This window comes from Lynx rufus, unplaced genomic scaffold (genome assembly GCF_022079265.1).
Source record: "Lynx rufus isolate CCGP_SWC_20201006 ecotype Redwood Valley unplaced genomic scaffold, mLynRuf1.p SCAF_1, whole genome shotgun sequence".
NCBI classification, from domain to species: domain Eukaryota; kingdom Metazoa; phylum Chordata; class Mammalia; order Carnivora; family Felidae; genus Lynx; species Lynx rufus.
Window position 1 is genome coordinate 142514692 of NW_025814823.1, and position 19203 is coordinate 142533894.

Sequence of the window (19203 nt, forward strand, 5' to 3'; positions counted from 1 at the left end):
TACCTCTGATGATAGGATGATAAGCAGTTTCCCGTTACAAGAGAGACATAATGTATATATGATATAATAATTCTTTGAAAGCAAAGTTACAAAAAAACAGTAAGAAATCCAACATGTTAGTAATGTTATATTAAATATCACTCACCTTACACCTGGGTAAGAATAGGCTTTCTGCTTCCATACAAGTCTTGCACATGATGTTTTATATGATGACTACTCAGGTGAGGATGACACAGAATGTCTCATACAGTTCTTACTGTATAGTTACTAGATTTCTACATGAAGACACATACACAACAGGTAAGTTGATTAACTATATGGCATGATGATTGTTTATAATCACTTGTTAAATGGAAGTAGATCATCATAAATGTCTTTGTCCTTGTCATCTTCACGTTGAGAAAACTCAACGTGTTTTCTATTGTACTAAACATGTTTTCTATTGTACTAAACATGATAAAAAATAAGCAAGAACTGTGGGAGACCACTCTTACGGTAAGGAAGAGGATCAAGAGGAGGGATTGGTCTTGCTGTCTCAGGTGTGGCAGAGGTGGAAGGAGAGGCAGGCACATAGTGTAACTTTATGGAAATCTATTGTCCATTCTGTCTGATTTATTTTGCTTTTCATCTTTCTAAAAATGTTTGTATTGTACCAGTCCTTCTTCCACTGTATGCTTTGGTTTTTAGTGCTTGTGTCCAAGAAGGGTCCATATCATAAAAGAAGTCAAAAGCAGCCTTGAATAATCAGAACCCTTTTGTCAGATTTCTAATGTTAGTATGTTTTCTCACGCTGTTTGTTCTCCGTCTTCTTCCTCATCATCGGGCACTGATTTGGAAGCACTCATGTCCGTTAATTCCTCTGGTGTGGTGATATCTTTCACCTCTTAAATTTCTCCAAGATCCATAATCCATATTTTGAAATCATTCCCCTCCCTCCCTGCCTTTTCTTTCTTTCTGTTTCGTTTCGGTTCATTTCTTTTCCCTTTTCTTTTCTTATCTCTTCTCTTCTCTTCTCTTCTCTTGTCTTCTCTTTCTGCCATTATCACAATCTCTTGTATGATTTCTTTGATTGGCTCTGTCATAAGTCCTGAGAAGTCATGTACAACATCTAGACGCAGTCTTCTTGAGCAGGAATTTATTATTTCAGGCTTGATAGCTCTCATGGCATTTTCTTTACAACAGTGGCACCTTTAGCAGTGTAAATCTTGCAGACTTTCATGATGATCTGTCTGTTGGGGTTCTCCTCCATTGCACCAACAATACTTTGATGGAGTACTATGTGTAATGAGCCTTAAAGGTCCTTATGATTCCCTGATATAGAGGCTGAATTAGAGACATTGTATTTGGGGGCATAGTAGACCACTTCGATGCCTTTGGTGTTCAGGTCATAGGAATCCGGGTGGTCAGGGACATTGTCCAATATCAGAGGAACTTTATTTTTTTATTTTTTTTTCAACGTTTATTTATTTTTGGGACAGAGAGAGACAGAGCATGAACGGGGGAGGGGCAGAGAGAGAGGGAGACACAGAATCGGAAACAGGCTCCAGGCTCTGAGCCATCAGCCCAGAGCCTGACGCGGGGCTCGAACTCACGGACCGCGAGATCGTGACCTGGCTGAAGTCGGACGCTTAACCGACTGCGCCACCCAGGCGCCCCTCAGAGGAACTTTAATAGGCAGTCCCTTACTGGCAAGGTACTTACTTACTTCAGGGACAAAACATCAATAAAACCAATTCAGAAAAAGGGTTCTCATTGTCCAGGCCTTCTTGTTGTACAGCCAAAGGGCTGGTGGATGGTGTTTATCCTGTCCCTTCAAGGATTAGAGGTTAGAAGCTTAAAAGATAAGGGCAGTCCTAATTATAAACCTGCCTGTATTTGCACAAAAAAGTCGAGTTAGCCTGTCTCTTCCTGCCTTAAATACTGGTGCTCACTTCTCTTCCCTGCTAATAAATGACCTTTGTGGCATTTTTTTTTTTTTTTACTTTAATAGGGCACCTCATCTGCCTTAAACACATATTTGGGCAAATATGTTTTCTTCTCAGTGATTTTCTTAATGGCATCTGGGAACTCAACTTCTGTCTCTTGGTTGGCAGAAGCTGCTTTCTCCTGTTGTCTTGACATTTTTTAAGCCAAACCTTTGTGTAAAATTATCAAACCATCCTTTTCTAGTGTTAAATTCTCCAGCTTTAGATCCTTTACTTTCCTTTTGCTTTAAAGTTTTCCTTTTATTACAGCAATCTTGGCTCCCACATAAATGCTGCATTTTCAATACAAGATTAAAAGGTATTTAGCAAAAAATGTAAGACTTTTGCCACCTGTTACTGTCACTGCAGTGATAACTTCATGAATTTCCTTTTCTTGGAATGGTCCTTATACTGGATTCATTGATCTTAAGATGGTGGGCAGTTGTAGTTGCACACCTCAGCCTATGGTACATATCAGGCATTTCCACTTTTTCCTGTAATGCTGTGACTTTTCTCTGTTCTTGGGAGCACTTCCAGCATCACTAGAGTTTGTATGGGTCCCATCATGTTATTCAGGGTTCACTGTATTGTACTAAACATGATAAAAAATAAGCAAGAACTGTGGGAGACCACTCTTACGGTAATTCTGAATGTATTACAGTTTGTTTTATGCAGTTATGATTTAATACTGCATCTTTATACTTGTCTGTGTGTCTCTTGACTGTAAATGGTATCATGTAGAAAGTATTTATATATATAATTGTGATGACTCTTTAAAAATTTTTTTAATGTTTATTTATTTATGAGACAGAGCAGGGGAGGGGCAGAGAGAGAGGGACAGAGGATCTGAAGTGGGTTCTGTGCCGACAGCAGCGAGCCCAGTGCAGGGCTGAAACCCGTGAACTGAACCGTGAGATCATGACCTGAGCTGAAGTCAGTCACTTCGGTACCCTCTGAACCACCCAGGCATCCCGTGATAACTTTTTATAACAGATTTATATATTTTTGTTGTAGTAAATGATAAAATAAACAAGTATCTACATATACAGTTATCATCATGACATAACTTTTTCTTTGATGTTTCTAGGCTCCTTGTTTTCAAACTGTTGCAGATCTACAAAAAAAATTTCCAATATGTTTCTTGAAAAAAAAGCATGTATAAGTGGACCTATGTAGTTCCAACCTGTGTTGTTCAAGGATCAAATGTACTTTCAGGTGTACCTTTCTTATATACCAGCTGAAGTGCATAAGGTGGTGTTAGTTGCAGAATTTTAAAATCCCTCCCACTTTAAAATAGTTGAGGTTTGCAGTAAATACGGAAATAAGGTAGATGGGACAAAGGTTTTTAAAATATCTTTTAATCAGTTAGTTCTAGATTTTTTATTTCTTTAGCTGGTTATTTTGCACTCATCTGATATTAGCAGAAAATACAAATAGGCTGAGTAGCATTGTTCCTTGAATGGCAAAACCAGGTAAGAAACATTTGTATATGGTATAGTTAAGAGTTAGTTTTAGGTGTCGGGCTGCCTGGGTGGCTCAGTTGGTTGAGCATCCAACTCTTGATTTCAGCTCAGGTCATGATTACAGGGTTGTAGAATCAAGCCCTTCATCAGGTTCCACTCTGAGCATGGAGCCTACTTGAGATTCTGTCTCTCTTTCTCTCTCTCTCTTTCTCTCTCTCTCTCTCTCTCTCTCTCTCTCTCTCTCTCCCCTCTCCCCCCTCTCCCACTCTGCCCCTATACCTCGCTTGTGCTCTTTCTCAAAAATAAACATCTAAAAAATTTTTTTTAAGTGTATTTATTTTGAGAGAGAGCAAGAGAGAGAGAGAGCACACACAAGTATGAGCCAGGGGAGGGGCGGAGAAAGAGAGCCAAGCAGGCTCCATGTTGTCAGCACAGAGCCCAATGCAGGGCTCGATCTCACAAACCATGAGATCATGACCTGAGCCAAAGTTGGACTCTTAACTGATTGAGCCACCCAGGCGCCCCTCAGAATAAATAAACATTTAAAAAAATTGTTTAAATGGTTGACTACTGACTGATTTTCATTACTTATGCTTTCTAAATTGAATGGCAATTCAGATGTGAGATTTCATTTGTTAGGAAAATTTTTGTTTAATCAAGTGAAAGTTTTGTTTAATTTCAATCCTTATTTTCTGATTTGCTGCAAAATAGTATTTTGTTCTTTGTATCCTCCTTGACTCTTCTTAAAAGAGAGTGTTTTAGAGAACTGAAATTATCACAAATGAAAAGAAAATATGTAATCTCACCTTATATAGAAAACACTACAGTGAGCATTTGAAGTTAATTTAATTTAGACATTCACATCCTGTTGATTGATAACTGGCTTTCTTGGGCAAAATGGAATTAAAATAATAGCCTATAGATAGATTTATCACATGGTTAAAAACATTAACTTCACAAATAGGTCTCAGCATTTCTCTTACCAGCTCTGTATTTGGATCATTTAACTTCTCTAAATCTGTTTATTCATCAGTAAAAGGGAGTCAATTTTTAAAAATTTTTAAAAATGTTTATTTTTGAGAGAGAGAGCACAAGCTGGGGAGGGGCAGAGAGAGAGAGGGGGAGACAGAATCTGAAGCAGGCTCCAGGCTCTGAGCTGTTTTGTACAGAGCCTGATGCAGGGCTTGAACCCACAAATTGTGAGAACATGACATGAGCTGAAGTCAGATGCTTAACCGACTGAGCCACCCAGGTGCCCCAAAAGGGAGTCAGTATTGTTGCCTACCTCACAGCGGGTATTGTAAAAATGAAATGGCTAATTCATGTGTTTGCCATGGTCACTGACACATAATTTTCAATCAATGTTAACTTTTATTACAAAATATAGACTCGGTTAAGTGTAAAGGATATAGACCTTGAATCTCAGGTCTAGGTTTAAAATTGTTTAAGTTTAAAATTTCATTACTGGGGAGCCTGCTGGGTGGTTCGTTGGTTAAACGTTCGACTCTTGATTTCGGTTCAAGTCACGATTTCATGGTTTGTGAGATCAAGCCCTGTGTTGGGCTGTATGCTGAGACAGTGTAGAGCCTGCTTGGTTTTCTTTCTATTCCTTTCCCTCTCCCTTTTTTCTGTCCCTTCCCTGTTCTCTCTCTCTCTCTCTCTCTCTCTCTCTCTCTCTCTCACACACACACACACACACACACACACACACACACGTGCGCTCTCTGAAAATAAATCAGTAAAAAAAAAATTTTATTACATGCAAACTTTTTATTTCCTTCTGCTTTTGGAAAAGCTTAGACAGGAGGAAGACAGAGTGTAGGGATCTAGGGTCTCTTTCATCCCAGTGTTATGCTTTTTCATTTAGACTAATCTAGTGAATGATTTTTAAATGGTTTTTATGTCACAGACTCCATTATGAATATAAAAATTTTGAGTCCTTTTTTTAAAGAAAAAATATATATGCAAAATTTTATGCACAATTTGGGTGGGTTTTGTGCTCTTTCCTTTTAAAGCTTACCTGTGGAGCACCTGTTCAAAAAGAATTGATTTCAGCACAAAATTATTAGAGTGAAATGGGGTTGGTTTCTAGAGTGTTGCATTCCAAAGTAACAGTAATTAAGACCACGAAAGTAGCTGTACTTTGTAGGTTCTATTTTATTCTAATGTTATGACATCAGCAGGAATCTCACGTATTACTTTGTTCTCTTAATAGTAATGAAGTTACCCACCATGTCCCAGAAATGCTCATGATCTTATCAGAGGCCAGATATCACTTGTGTGAGCACAATATTCTATGAACAAAACAATTTTAGTGCAGTTTTGTACTAGTGTAGTAGAGGTACCAACAAGTAACATTTATTGATTACTTAGAATGTGCCTCCGTATTCCCTGTTAAGCCCTTTATATTCATTTCATCCATTTAAAAGTAGATTCCACTGTTACTCCCATTTTGTAAATAGAAAATCTCAGACTTAGGTTTCAATTTTCTTGAAACTATACAACTTTGAGTCGGAGATTCTGGATTTAAGCCCAAGTCTGTCTCTAAAGCTACATGCTCTTAGTTACCATGCCAAGTTACTGAAGACAAAACATTTGGTATTTTACTTAACTTGTGCTGCCTTATCATGGTTAAATGTGAAATTTCCATTAGCTCTTTTGAAATAATGACCTACCTTGTCTTCTCTGCCTCTTCAAACCATAGTTAATATCGCTGATACTGATATATAATATGAAATAAACTTTATATAAGATTATATAAATCTGTTTTCTGAGAATTTAATATGAAAATTTTGGGGAGGACTTTTTTGTTAAAAGGTGTGTTATAACTTGGCAGTATATTATTTGAAGACATTAAACCAAAACCAGTTGGCTTGAGATTTGGTTTTTCAATAGATTTTAATCTGGAAGAGCTCAGATGGCAAGTAGCAGAAAGCTTTTATTGTTTATTTATTTATACTGATGAGGAAATAGATTACATAGGTGGGTTTATTGTGAATAAATATAATTACTTACATAAATACTTGATTGTAAACTGAGGCAGATTACAGTTTAAAACCACTTAGCTTAAATCAATTAATAGTGGTTTTCTAACTAACTATTTGTACTCTCATCTTCTTTGGCTTAAAGTGGCTATATACAAGCTTTGTTATTTAAACATTTTGTTTACTAATCTTTTCATGTATACAAGACCCACTGCTTTTGGTTCTGGATACCAATAGAAGTCTTTATGCAGCCCGATGATGTTTTACTTGCTGGACTTTTTCTGATTTTGGCTCAGGTACAGCCGTCTACCTGGGTGTCTTGTGGCATTTACACATTTCTTCAGCCTTAGCTGGCTTTTCCTTCAAACATCTCAAATGAACTTGATATTCATGTGATGATTGTATTGCTCAAGTTTGTTAATTTACACTTTATAGTGTTTTCCACTATTTGGTATATAGGGAGTTATTTATACTTAATATACTTTTTAACATTGTGATTAGCTCACTTTTTTGCATTTTTGATAATTTTTAGGCTTTTGGCAGGGAATGTATAACCCATGTTGTAAAACTGTTTTCACAGTAGAGTCAGATTCACATGCTCTTATATCATGTTGATATAATGGCCTATATTTTCAGTGACTGCTTGTATGTTGAAAATGAGGCAACATTTTTAAAATTTGAATTGGACTAACTTTGCATTTGTAATAATTTGAATAGATTATAGAGAAACCACTCTTGGGCACTCTTGGAGGTAAGAGTTCAGATAGTTAAGTGCTGGTATATGGAGTTTATATCTCAGAGAAATTTGGCCATTTGAATGTCTTTGGTGAAGTGGCTGTTCATGTCTTCTGCCTATTTCTTCACTGGATTATTTGTGTGTGTGTGTGTGTGTGTGTGTGTGTGTGTGTGTGTGTGTGTGTGTGTGTTGAGTTCGATAAGTACTTTATAGTTTTTGGATACTAACCCTTTATCTGATATGTCATTTGCAAATATCTTCTCCCATTCTGTCGGTTGCCTTTTAGTTTCGTTGATTGTATCCTTCGCTGTGTAGAAGCTTTTTATTTTGATGAGGTCCCAATAGTTAATTTTTGCTTTTGTTTCCCTTGCCTCCGGAGACATGTTGAGTAAGAAGTTGGTGCAGCTGAGGTTAAAGAGGTTTTTGCCTGCTTTATCCTCAAGGATTTTGATGGCTGCCTGTCTTACATTTAAGTCTTTCATCCATTTTGAGTTTATTTTTGTGTATGGTGTAAGAAAGTGGTCCAGGTTCATTCTTCTGCATGTCGCTGTCCAGTTTTCCCAGCAGCATTTGTTGAAGAGACTGTCTTTATTCCGTTGGATATTCTTTCCTGCTTTGTCAGAGATTAGTTGACCCCATAGCTGTGGGTCCATTTCTAGGCTTTCTATTCTGTTCCTTTGATCTGTGTGTCTTTGTTGTGCCACTACCATACTGTCTTGATCATTACAGTTTTGTGATACAGCTTGAAGTTCAGAATTGTGATGCCTCCCACTTTGCCTTTCTTTTTCAACATTACGTTGACTTTTCTAGTTCCTTAAAAATTTTAGAATTGTTTGTTCTAGCTCTGTGAAAAATGCTGTTATTATTTTGATATAGATTGCAAAAACAGCATTTTTAAAAGTTTATTTTGAGAGAGAGTGAGAGAGAGAGAGAGAGAGAGAGAGAGAGAGAACATGTGCAGTGTCGTAGACTCTAAGTCTAAAGTTCTCTTTTGGCCAGCAAAAGAGTAGATGCAGGATTAAAGCAAGAGATGGCTAATGTCTGGGAAAAGACACGAGCCCCGAATAAGGGTCCTTGCCCTGTATTTATTCAGATCAGAAAGCTTACAAATGTGATGGGCGTGTACAAAGAGACAAAGAAACTGGGAATATCAACTTGGGGACGTGAGGGAAAAGGGATTTTTTTTGAAGATATATGGTGTTGGGGTTTGGGTCCATATAAAACAAAATCCTGGCGCCGGGCAGATGGGCAGATGATTGTTAACAGCAGACAGGAGGCGCCGTGTCTGTTTAACGTAGCTATCCTAGGGGATGAGACAGATAGGGGGAATAACCTCAGGATTAATAAGGCACCTTTTCTTTTGTTAACCATGTCTGCTCTGGGCTGCGTTGCTTGCAGTGTAGTTAGTGGTCCATAGTCCAGTTCACCAATTTACCTAACTTGGCCTTATCCTCCTGTGAAAGCAGCTTTTCTGCGATAGTACTTGGGGGTGCTTCCATCCTGAATTGGGGTGCTTCCACCCTGAATATCTAATCTCGTTTGTTTCATATACCTATGTATTGGGCACCTTTGCGCCTGTTCCTGTTTAGGGTCTTTGCCCCTCCCTGTCTGTTCTGGGGGATCTGCACCCCCTTTCTATTTCAGGGTGCCTTTGTACCTCCCTATTCCTGGCTCCTTGCACCTCCCTATTCTTGGGGTGGCTTTGCATCCCCCCATTCTTGGGGTGGCAATCTGGTTTACCCAAACTCGGGTGTGAGCATTTTATGGCTTTGTATTTTTTTACGCCTTGTTAACCCATTGATGTAAGCCTGGGGGATTCCTAAGCTTATCCCCCACAGTGCACAGAAGCAGGGGAGGGGCAGAGAAAGAGGGAATGAGAATCCCAAGCAGGCTGTGTGCTGTCAGTGCAGAGCTTCTGTCATAGGGCTCAGTCTCACAGACTGTGAGATTATGATTTGAACTGATATCAAGAGTCAGATGCCTAAGTGACTGAGCCACCCAGGAGCTCCCAAAATAGCATTTTTATATTGTGAACTTTTTTGTTGTGGGACTTACTTGTTTTTTGTTGGTTAAGTTTTCTAAGTTTTATAGTCAGTAAGTAATACCAGCCTTGGTGTAATATATTACTGGTAGAATTACTGTGAAAGTGGAATGATTTGATTTAAATCTAATATAGAAAACATTAGTCATAAACTACTAAAATCTGCTTTTTTTGTGTGCTTTGGAGAAATGACTGATTCTAGAACAGGGAAAATACAACATGAGCAGAGATTAAGTGCTTAAGCAAACAGATTCTGAAAGGCTAAAGCTGGAATAATTTTAGCAACAAAATGATAGTGTATAATTTTAACCCAAAGAGTAGAAAAATATCCATGAGTCCATACGGATATAAACAAATGGAGCTGAAAGGACAGATCTTTCTTACAGAATTTGAAATCATAAATGTGGATTCTCCTCTTTCTAAGCAGTAGTGCTTAATTGTCCTCTCTTTGATTGGGGAGTAGACTTAGTGACTCACCTTTTTTTCTTTAATTTTTAAAAAAAAATTTTTTTTTTTTATATGAAGTTTATTGACAAATTGGTTTCCATACATCACCCAGTGCTCATCCCAAAAGGTGCCCTCCTCAATACCCATCACCCACCCGCCCCTCCCTCCCACCCCCCATCAACCCTCAGTTTGTTCTCAGTTTTTAACAGTCTCTTATGCTTTGGCTCTCTCCCACTCTAACGTCCTTTTTTTTTTTTTCCTTCCCCTCCCCCATGGGTTCCTGTTAAGTTTCTCAGGATCCACATAAGAGTGAAACCATATGGTATCTGTCTTTCTCTGTATGGCTTATTTCACTTAGCATCACACTCTCCAGTTCCATCCACGTTGCTACAAAAGGCCATATTTCATTTTTTCTCATTGCCACGTAGTATTCCATTGTGTATATAAACCACATTTATTAATTTTTGAGAAACAGAGTGAGTGGGGGAGGGGCAGAGAGAGAGAGAGAGGGAGACACAGAATTGGAAGCAGGCTCCAGACTCTGAGCTGTCAGCACAGAGCCCGTTGAGGGTCTCGGACTCCTGAACTGTGAGGTCATGACCTGAGCTGAAGTTGGACACTTAACCGACTGAGCCACCCAGGCGCCCCCGACTTAATGACCCATCTTAAAAGCTGAGTACATGTGTGCTGGGCAGAAAAGAGGACTATTGAGCATTTTAGACACAGTATAAATAAAAGCATTGACATAGCAAGACATGTTCTTCAGTTTATTTTATGAAGACAGAGATATGCTTGGTTACATTATTTGGACTTCATCCTGTAGTCGGTGGTTCAAACATTGGAAGATATAATCATCACCTAGGAAGCTTTCCTGTAAACACAGTTTTACAATGTGACATGGAGGTGGATCTTGAAATAAGATACTGAGAAGCAATCTAGGTTAGAGAAAGAGGTCAGATGCCATTAAAAAAACAAAGACTTGAGAAAGTTCATTGGAAATTCATAGGTTGGTCATGACTTTGAAGTACCTTTGGAGGAATACATTACGAGAGGCCATGTTGCAGTGGATTGAGAAGTGAATAGGAATGGGGTCTGTAAAATGAACAAGTCAGGAGATGATAGATGTTGGAGAGGATGTGGAGAAATGGGAACCCTCTTGCACTGTTGGTGGGAATGAAAACTGGTGCAGCCACTCTGGAAAACAGTGTGGAGGTTCCTCAAAAAATTAAAAATAGATCTACCCTATGACCCAACAATAGCATTGCTAGGAATTTACCCAAGGGATAAGGAGTGCTGAGGCACAGGGGCACTTGTACCCCAGTGTTCATAGGAGCACTTTCATCAATAGCTAAATTATGGAAAGAGCCTAAATGCCCATCAACTGATGAATGGATAAAGAAGTCGTTGTTTATATATACAATGGAATACTACTTGTCAATGAGAAAGAATGAAATATGGGCTTTTGTAGCAACATGGCTGGAACTAGGGAGTATTATGCGAAGTGAAATAAGGTAGAGAAAAACAGATACCATATGTTTTCATTCATATGTGGATCCTGAGAAACTTAACAGAAGACCATGGGGGAGGGGAAGAGGGGAAAAAAATAAAAGTTACAGAGAGGGAAGGAGGCAAACCATAAGAGACTCTTAAAACTGAGGGTTGATGGGGGGTGGGGGAGAGAGGAAAGTGGGTGATGGGCATTGAGGGCACCTGTTGGGATGAGCACTAGGTGTTGTATGGAAACCAATTTGACAATAAATTATATATATATATATATATATATATATATATATATATGAATGAATGGGATGTGTAGAGGAAATCAAGACTTATTATTGGTGAGAAGGAGGTAGATCAAGGAGGTGGAAGTTAAGCAGGGAAGACAGGGCTAAAGGAAGGCTATTTGAAGATGAAAACTCTGTGTTTATACACTGGGAAGATCCTAGTGGAAGAAGTGAAGACACTTAGGAAATAAGATGAGTAACTACTGAAGTAGAATGCTCCAGAGGAATAGAGTGATGGACTAAATATTTTTATGCAAGTGTCGATTTCGACATGAGTGATACTGCCTCCTCATAGATAAGCAGTAAGAAAGGTTGGTGGCATATATAAACTTGGAATGTCATTGTATTGAGCAGGAAGTTGAGGTTTATTTCTGTGGCTTCTGGTTTTGTCTTTGATGAGGGAAACGGAGTTTTATGCTGGTACTGAGTAAGTTGAAATGTTAAGGACCTTGAAATATGTGTTTAGGCATTGGAATGGTCACTGTGATAAAAAGAGAATGGAGTAAATTTGCGACAGTTGAAAATCTTACCAAACAAATCAAATACAGTAATATGTTAAAAAGATAGCGTATCATGATCAAGTGGATAGAGCTTTTCAAGGAATTCATGGTTGGTTTGACATTAAATAATTTACCATACTATAAACTGAAATAGAAAAATCATAAGATTATCTTAATTGATGTTAAAATACAATGTGAAAAAATTCAACACTCAATCACTCAGGATGAAAACAAGGCATCTATGAAAAATTGTAACAGTTAACACCATACTTAATGCTGAAAGACTGTATCCTTCTACCTAAGGTGAAGAACAGGATAAAGATGTTCATTCTCAACACTTCCATAAAACATTGTAGTGGAAATCCTGGCCAGTATAAACAGGCAAGAAAAAGAAAGAAAAGGCATCCAGATTAGGAAGGAAGAAGTAAAACTATTTGCAGATCTCTTGTTCATCTATATAGAAAATATAATAGGAGAAGTATACCTTGTTAATAGTTTGGAAGATTTGATGTTACTGTGATTTGAATTCTCTCAAAATGGATCTGTAGATGCAATGCAATTCCAGTAAAAATCCCAGCAGGTTGTTTTTATGGAATTGAACAGGTGATTCTGAAAGGTATAGAGAAATATAAAAGCCTAGAATGACAAAAACAACTTTGAAAAAGGGCAATAAGTTTGGATAGCTAACATCACTTAATTTGAAAACTTAATCGAAAACCACCATAATCATAAGTGTGATACTGACATAAAGGAAGGCAGGTAGTACCAACAGTAGGACAGAACAGTGTCCAGAAATAAACCCACCCATATATAGATTACTGATTTTTCAAAAAGATAAAATGGTAATGTAGTACTGAAAGGATAGTCTTTTAAAGAAATGCTGTGTAAATAAGAAAAAACTTTAATCCATACCTCATACTATATTTTAAAAAATTAATTCAAAAGGGAACATAAGCTTAAATGCAAAACTGAAAGTATAAAACCTTCAGAGAAAAAAAAAACTCTTGTGTTTTTGGCTTTGTGAAAGATTTCTCAGATAAAACAGTAATTTCAAGATCCATAAAAGAACTAACTCATAAATTAGAGTTCATAAAAAGGCAAAACTTCTGCTCTTTAAAAGACACTCTACAAAGAATGAAAAGACAAGCCAGAGACGGAGAAAATCCTGCCAGGCATTTATCTGATAAGTGAGTGGTATGTCCAAACTCATAAAACCTAACAATAAGAGGAAAAGACAGTTAAAACCTTGAAAAAAGATGTGAACAGTCCATGACAGAAGGTAGATGTATGGATGGCAAAAAGCGGATGAAAAAGTGCTCAACAACATTAGCTATTAGAAAATGCAAATTCAAACTACATGAGATAGCATTATATACCTATAAGAATGACTAAAATTTAAAGGGTTGACTATACCAAGTGTTGGTGAGATGTGTGGAAGAACTGGAATACTCATGCAGTGCCACTGTGACTATAAAACGGAATAACCTCTCTGGAAAACAGTTTGGCAATTTGTTAAAAAGTTAAAACATATACCTTTTAGGTGACCTATCTGTTCTACTTTTATTTTATTTTATTTATTTATTTTTATTTTATTTTATTTTTTTATATATATATGAAGTTTATTCACAAATTGGTTTCCATACAACACCCAGTGCTCATCCCAAAAGGTGCCCTCCTCAATACCCATCACCCACCCTCCCCTCCCTCCCACCCCCCATCAACCCTCAGTTTGTTCTCAGTTTTTAACAGTCTCTTATGCTTTGGCTCTCTCCCACTCTAACCTCTTTTTTTTTTTTTTTTTCCTTCCCCTCTCCCATGGGTTCCTGTTAAGTTTCTCAGGATCCACATAAGAGTGAAACCATATGGTATCTGTCTTTCTCTGTATGGCTTATTTCACTTAGCATTACACTCTCCAGTTCCATCCACGTTGCTACAAAAGGCCATATTTCATTTTTTCTCATTGCCACGTAGTATTCCATTGTGTATATATACCACAATTTCTTTATCCATTCATCAGTTGATGGACCTTTAGGCTCTTTCCATAATTTGGCTATTGTTGAGAGTGCTGCTATGAACATTGGGGTACAAGTGCCCCTATGCATCAGTACTCCTGTATCCCTTGGGTAAATTCCTAGCAGTGCTATTGCTGGGTCATAGGGTAGGTCTATTTTTCGTTTTTTGAGGAAACTCCACACTGTTTTCCAGAGCGGCTGCCCCAGTTTGCATTCCCACCAATAGTGCAAGAGGGTTCCCGTTTCTCCACATCCTCGCCAGCATCTATAGTCTCCTGATTTGTTCATTTTGGCCACTCTGACTGGCGTGAGGTGATACCTGAGTGTGGTTTTGATTTGTATTTCCCTGATAAGGAGCGACGCTGAACATCTTTTCATGTGCCTGTTGGCCATCTGGATGTCTTCTTTAGAGAAGTGTCTATTCATGTGTTCTGCCCATTTCTTCACTGGGTTATTTGTTTTTCGGGTGTGGAGTTTGGTGAGCTCTTTATAGATTTTAGATACTAGCCCTTTGTCCGATATGTCATTTGCAAATATCTTTTCCCATTCCGTTGGTTGCCTTTTAGTTTTGTTGGTTGTTTCCTTTGCTGTGCAGAAGCTTTTTATCTTCATAAGGTCCCAGTAATTCACTTTTGCTTTTAATTCCCTTGCCTTTGGGGATGTGTCGAGGAAGAGATTGCTGTGGCTGAGGTCAGAGAGGTCTTTTCCTGCTTTCTCCTCTAAGGTTTTGATGGTTTCCTGTCTCACATTTAGGTCCTTTATCCATTTTGAGTTTATTTTTGTAAATGGTGTGAGAAAGTGGTCTAGTTTCAACCTTCTGCATGTTGCTGTCCAGTTCTCCCAGCACCATTTGTTAAAGAGGCTGTCTTTTTTCCATTGGATGTTCTTTCCTGCTTTGTCAAAGATGAGTTGGCCATACGTTTGTGGGTCTAGTTCTGGGGTTTCTATTCTATTCCATTGGTCTGTGTGTCTGTTTTTGTGCCAATACCATGCTGTCTTGATGATGACAGCTTTGTAGTAGAGGCTAAAGTCTGGGATTGTGATGCCTCCTGCTTTGGTCTTCTTCTTCAAAATTCCTTTGGCTATTCGGGGACTTTTTGTGGTTCCATATGAATTTTAGGATTGCTTGTTCTAGTTTTGAGAAGAATGCTGGTGCAATTTTGATTGGGATTGCATTGAATGTGTAGATAGCTTTGGGTAGTATTGACATTTTGACAATATTTATTTTTCCAATCCATGAGCAGGGAATGTCTTTCCATTTCTTTAAATCTTCAATTACCTTCATAAGTTTTCTATAGTTTTCAGCATACAGATCCTTTACATCTTTGGTTAGATTTATTCCTAGGTATTTTATGCTTCTTGGTGCAATTGTGAATGGGATCAGTTTCTTTATTTGTCTTTCTGTTGCTTCGTTGTTAGTGTATAAGAATGCAACTGATTTCTGTACATTGATTTTGTATCCTGCAACTTTGCTGAATTCATGTATCAGTTCTAGCAGACTTTTGGTGGAGTCTATCGGATTTTCCATGTATAATATCATGTCATCTGCAAAAAGCGAAAGCTTGACTTCATCTTTGCCAATTTTGATGCCTTTGATTTCCTTTTGTTGTCTGATTGCTGATGCTAGAACTTCCAGCACTATGTTAAACAACAGCGGTGAGAGTGGGCATCCCTGTCGTGTTCCTGATCTCAGGGAAAAAGCTCTCAGTTTTTCCCCGTTGAGGATGATGTTAGCTGTGGGCTTTTCATAAATGGCTTTTATGATCTTTAAGTATGTTCCTTCTATCCCGACTTTCTCAAGGGTTTTTATTAAGAAAGGGTGCTGGATTTTGTCAAAGGCCTTTTCTGCATCGATTGACAGGATCATATGGTTCTTCTCTTTTTTTTTGTTAATGTGATGTATCACGTTGATTGATTTGCGAATGTTGAACCAGCCCTGCATCCCAGGAATGAATCCCACTTGATCATGGTGAATAATTCTTTTTATATGCTGTTGAATTCGATTTGCTAGTATCTTATTGAGAATTTTGGCATCCATATTCATCAGGGATATTGGCCTGTAGTTCTCTTTTTTTACTGGGTCTCTGTCTGGTTTAGGAATCAAAGTAATACTGGCTTCATAGAATGAGTCTGGAAGTTTTCCTTCGCTTTCTATTTCTTGGAATAGCTTGAGAAGGATAGGTATTATCTCTGCTTTAAACATCTGGTAGAACTCCCCTGGGAAGCCATCTGGTCCTGGACTCTTATTTGTTGGGAGATTTTTGATAACCGATTCAATTTCTTCGCTGGTTATGGGTCTGTTCAAGCTTTCTATTTCCTCCTGATTGAGTTTTGGAAGAGTGTGGGTGTTCAGGAATTTGTCCATTTCTTCCAGGTTGTCCAATTTGTTGGCATATAATTTTTCATAGTATTCCCTGATAATTGTTTGTATCTCTGAGGGATTGGTTGTAATCATTCCATTTTCATTCATGATTTTATCTATTTGGGTCATCTCCCTTTTCTTTTTGAGAAGCCTGGCTAGCGGTTTGTCAATTTTGTTTATTTTTTCAAAAAACCAACTCTTGGTTTCGTTGATCTGCTCTACAGTTTTTTTAGATTCTATATTGTTTATTTCTGCTCTGATCTTTATTATTTCTCTTCTTCTGCTGGGTTGAGGCTGCCTTGGCTGTTCTGCTTCTATTTCCTTTAGGTGTGCTGTTAGATTTTGTATTTGGGATTTTTCTTGTTTCTTGAGATAGGCCTGGATTGCAATGTATTTTCCTCTCAGGACTGCCTTCGCTGCGTCCCAAAGCGTTTGGATTGTTGTATTTTCATTTTCGTTTGTTTCCATATATTTTTTAATTTCTTCTCTAATTGCCTGGTTGACCCACTCATTCGTTAGTAGGGTGTTCTTTAACCTACATGCTTTTGGAGGTTTTCCAGACTTTTTCCTGTGGTTGATTTCAAGCTTCATAGCATTGTGGTCTGAAAGTATGCATGGTATAATTTCAATTCTTGTAAACTTATGAAGGGCTGTTTTGTGACCCAGTATATGATCTATCTTGGAGAATGTTCCATGTGCACTCGAGAAGAAAGTATATTCTGTTGCTTTGGGATGCAGAGTTCTAAATATATCTGTCAAGTCCATCTGATCCAATGTCTCATTCAGGTCCCTTGTTTCTTTATTGACCGTGTGTCTAGATGATCTATCCATTTCTGTAAGTGGGGTGTTAAAGTCCCCTGCAATTACCACATTCTTATCAATAAGGTTGCTTCTGTTTATGAGTAATTGTTTTATATATTTGGGGGCTCCGGTATTCGGCGCATAGACATTTATAATTGTTAGCTCTTCCTGATGGATAGACCCTGTAACTATTATATAATGTCCTTCTTCATCTCTTGTTACAGCCTTTAATTTAAAGTCTAGTTTGTCTGATATAAGTATGGCTACTCCAGCTTTCTTTTGGCTTCCAGTTGCATGATAAATAGTTCTCCATCCCCTCACTCTGAATCTAAAGGTGTCCTCAGGTCTAAAATGAGTCTCTTGTAGACAGCAAATGGATGGGTCTTGTTTTTTTATCCATTCTGATACCCTATGTCTTTTGGTTGGCGCATTTAATCCATTTACATTCAGTGTTATTATAGAAAGATACGGGTTTAGAGTCATTGTGATGTCTGTTTTATGCTTGTAGTGATGTCTCTGGTACTTTGTCTCACAGGGTCCCCCTTAGGATCTCTTGTAGGGCTGGTTTAGTGGTGACAAATTCCTTCAGTTTTTGTTTGTTTGGGAAGACCTTTATCTCTCCTTCTATTCTAAATGACAGACTTGCTGGATAAAGGATTCTCGGCTGCATATTTTTTCTGTCTAGCACCCTGAAAATCTCGTGCCAATTCTTTCTGGCCTGCCAAGTTTCAAAAGAGAGATCAGTCACGAGTCTTATAGGTCTCCCTTTATATGTGAGGGCACGTTTACCCCTTGCTGCTTTCAGAATTTTCTCTTTATCCTTGTATTTTGCCAGTTTCACTATGATATGTCGTGCAGAAGATCGATTCAAGTTACGTCTGAAGGGAGTTCTCTGTGCCTCTTGGATTTCAATGCCTTTTTCCTTCCCCAGTTCAGGGAAGTTCTCAGCTATTATTTCTTCAAGTACCCCTTCAGCACCTTTCCCTCTCTCTTCCTCCTCTGGGATACCAATTATGCGTATATTATTTCTTTTTAGTGTATCACTTAGTTCTCTAATTTTCCCCTCATACTCCTGGATTTTTTTATCTCTCTTTTTCTCAGCTTCCTCTTTTTCCATAACTTTATCTTCTAGTTCACCTGTTCTCTCCTCTGCCTCTTCCATCCGAGCCGTGGTGGTTTGCATTTTGTTTTGCATTTCATTTAAAGCGTTTTTCAGCTCCTCGTGACTGTTCCTTAGTCCCTTGATCTCTGTAGCAAGAGATTCTCTGCTGTCCTGTATACTGTTTTCCAGCCCAGCGATTAATTTTATGACTATTATTCTAAATTCACTTTCTGTTATATTATTTAAATCCTTTTTGATCATCTCATTAGCTGTTGTTATTTCCTGGAGATTCTTCTGAGGGGAATTCTTCCGCTTGGTCATTTTGGATAGTCCCTGGTGTGGTGAGGACCTGCAGGGCACTTCCCCTGTGCTGTGGTGTATAACTGGAGTTGGTGGGCGGGGCCGCAGTCCGACCTGATGTCTGCCCCCAGCCCACCGCTGGGGCCACAGTCAGACTGGTGTGTGCCTTCTCTTCCCCTCTCCTAGGGGCGGGATTCACTGTGGGGTGGCGTGGCCCGTCTGGGCTACTTGCACACTGCCAGGCTTGTGATGCTGGGGATCTGACGTATTAGCTGGGGTGGGTAGGCAAGGTGAACGGCGGCAGGGGGGGCAGGCTTAGCTCGCTTCTCCTTAGGTGATCCACTTCAGGAATGGCCCTGTGGCAGCCGGCGGGAGTCAGATCCGCTGCCAGAGGTTTGGCTCCGCAGAAGCACAGAGTTGGGTGTTTGCGCGGAGCGAGCAATTTCCCTGGCCGGAACCGGTTCCCTTTGGGATTTTGGCTGGGGGATGGGCGGGGGAGATGGCGCTGGCGAGCGCCTTTGTTCCCCGCCAAACTGAGCTCTGTCGTCCGGGGGCTCAGCAGCTCTCCCTCCCTTTGTCCTCCAGCCTTCCTGCTTTCCGAGCAGAGCTGTTAACTTATGACCTCCCAGACGCTAAGTGGCGCTTGCTGTCGGAACACAGTCCGTCAGGCCCCTCCGCTTTTGCAAGCCGGACTCGGGGGCTCTGCT

At 39.0% G+C, this 19203-nt stretch overlaps 1 protein-coding gene across 1 annotated transcript in view; it reads left to right on the forward strand.

Annotated features, from left to right (window-relative positions):
• SCAMP1 (secretory carrier membrane protein 1) overlaps nt 1-19203 on the forward strand; it is a 135680-nt gene that overhangs the window by 93126 nt on the left and 23351 nt on the right. The gene's annotated exons all lie outside the window — the stretch shown is intronic.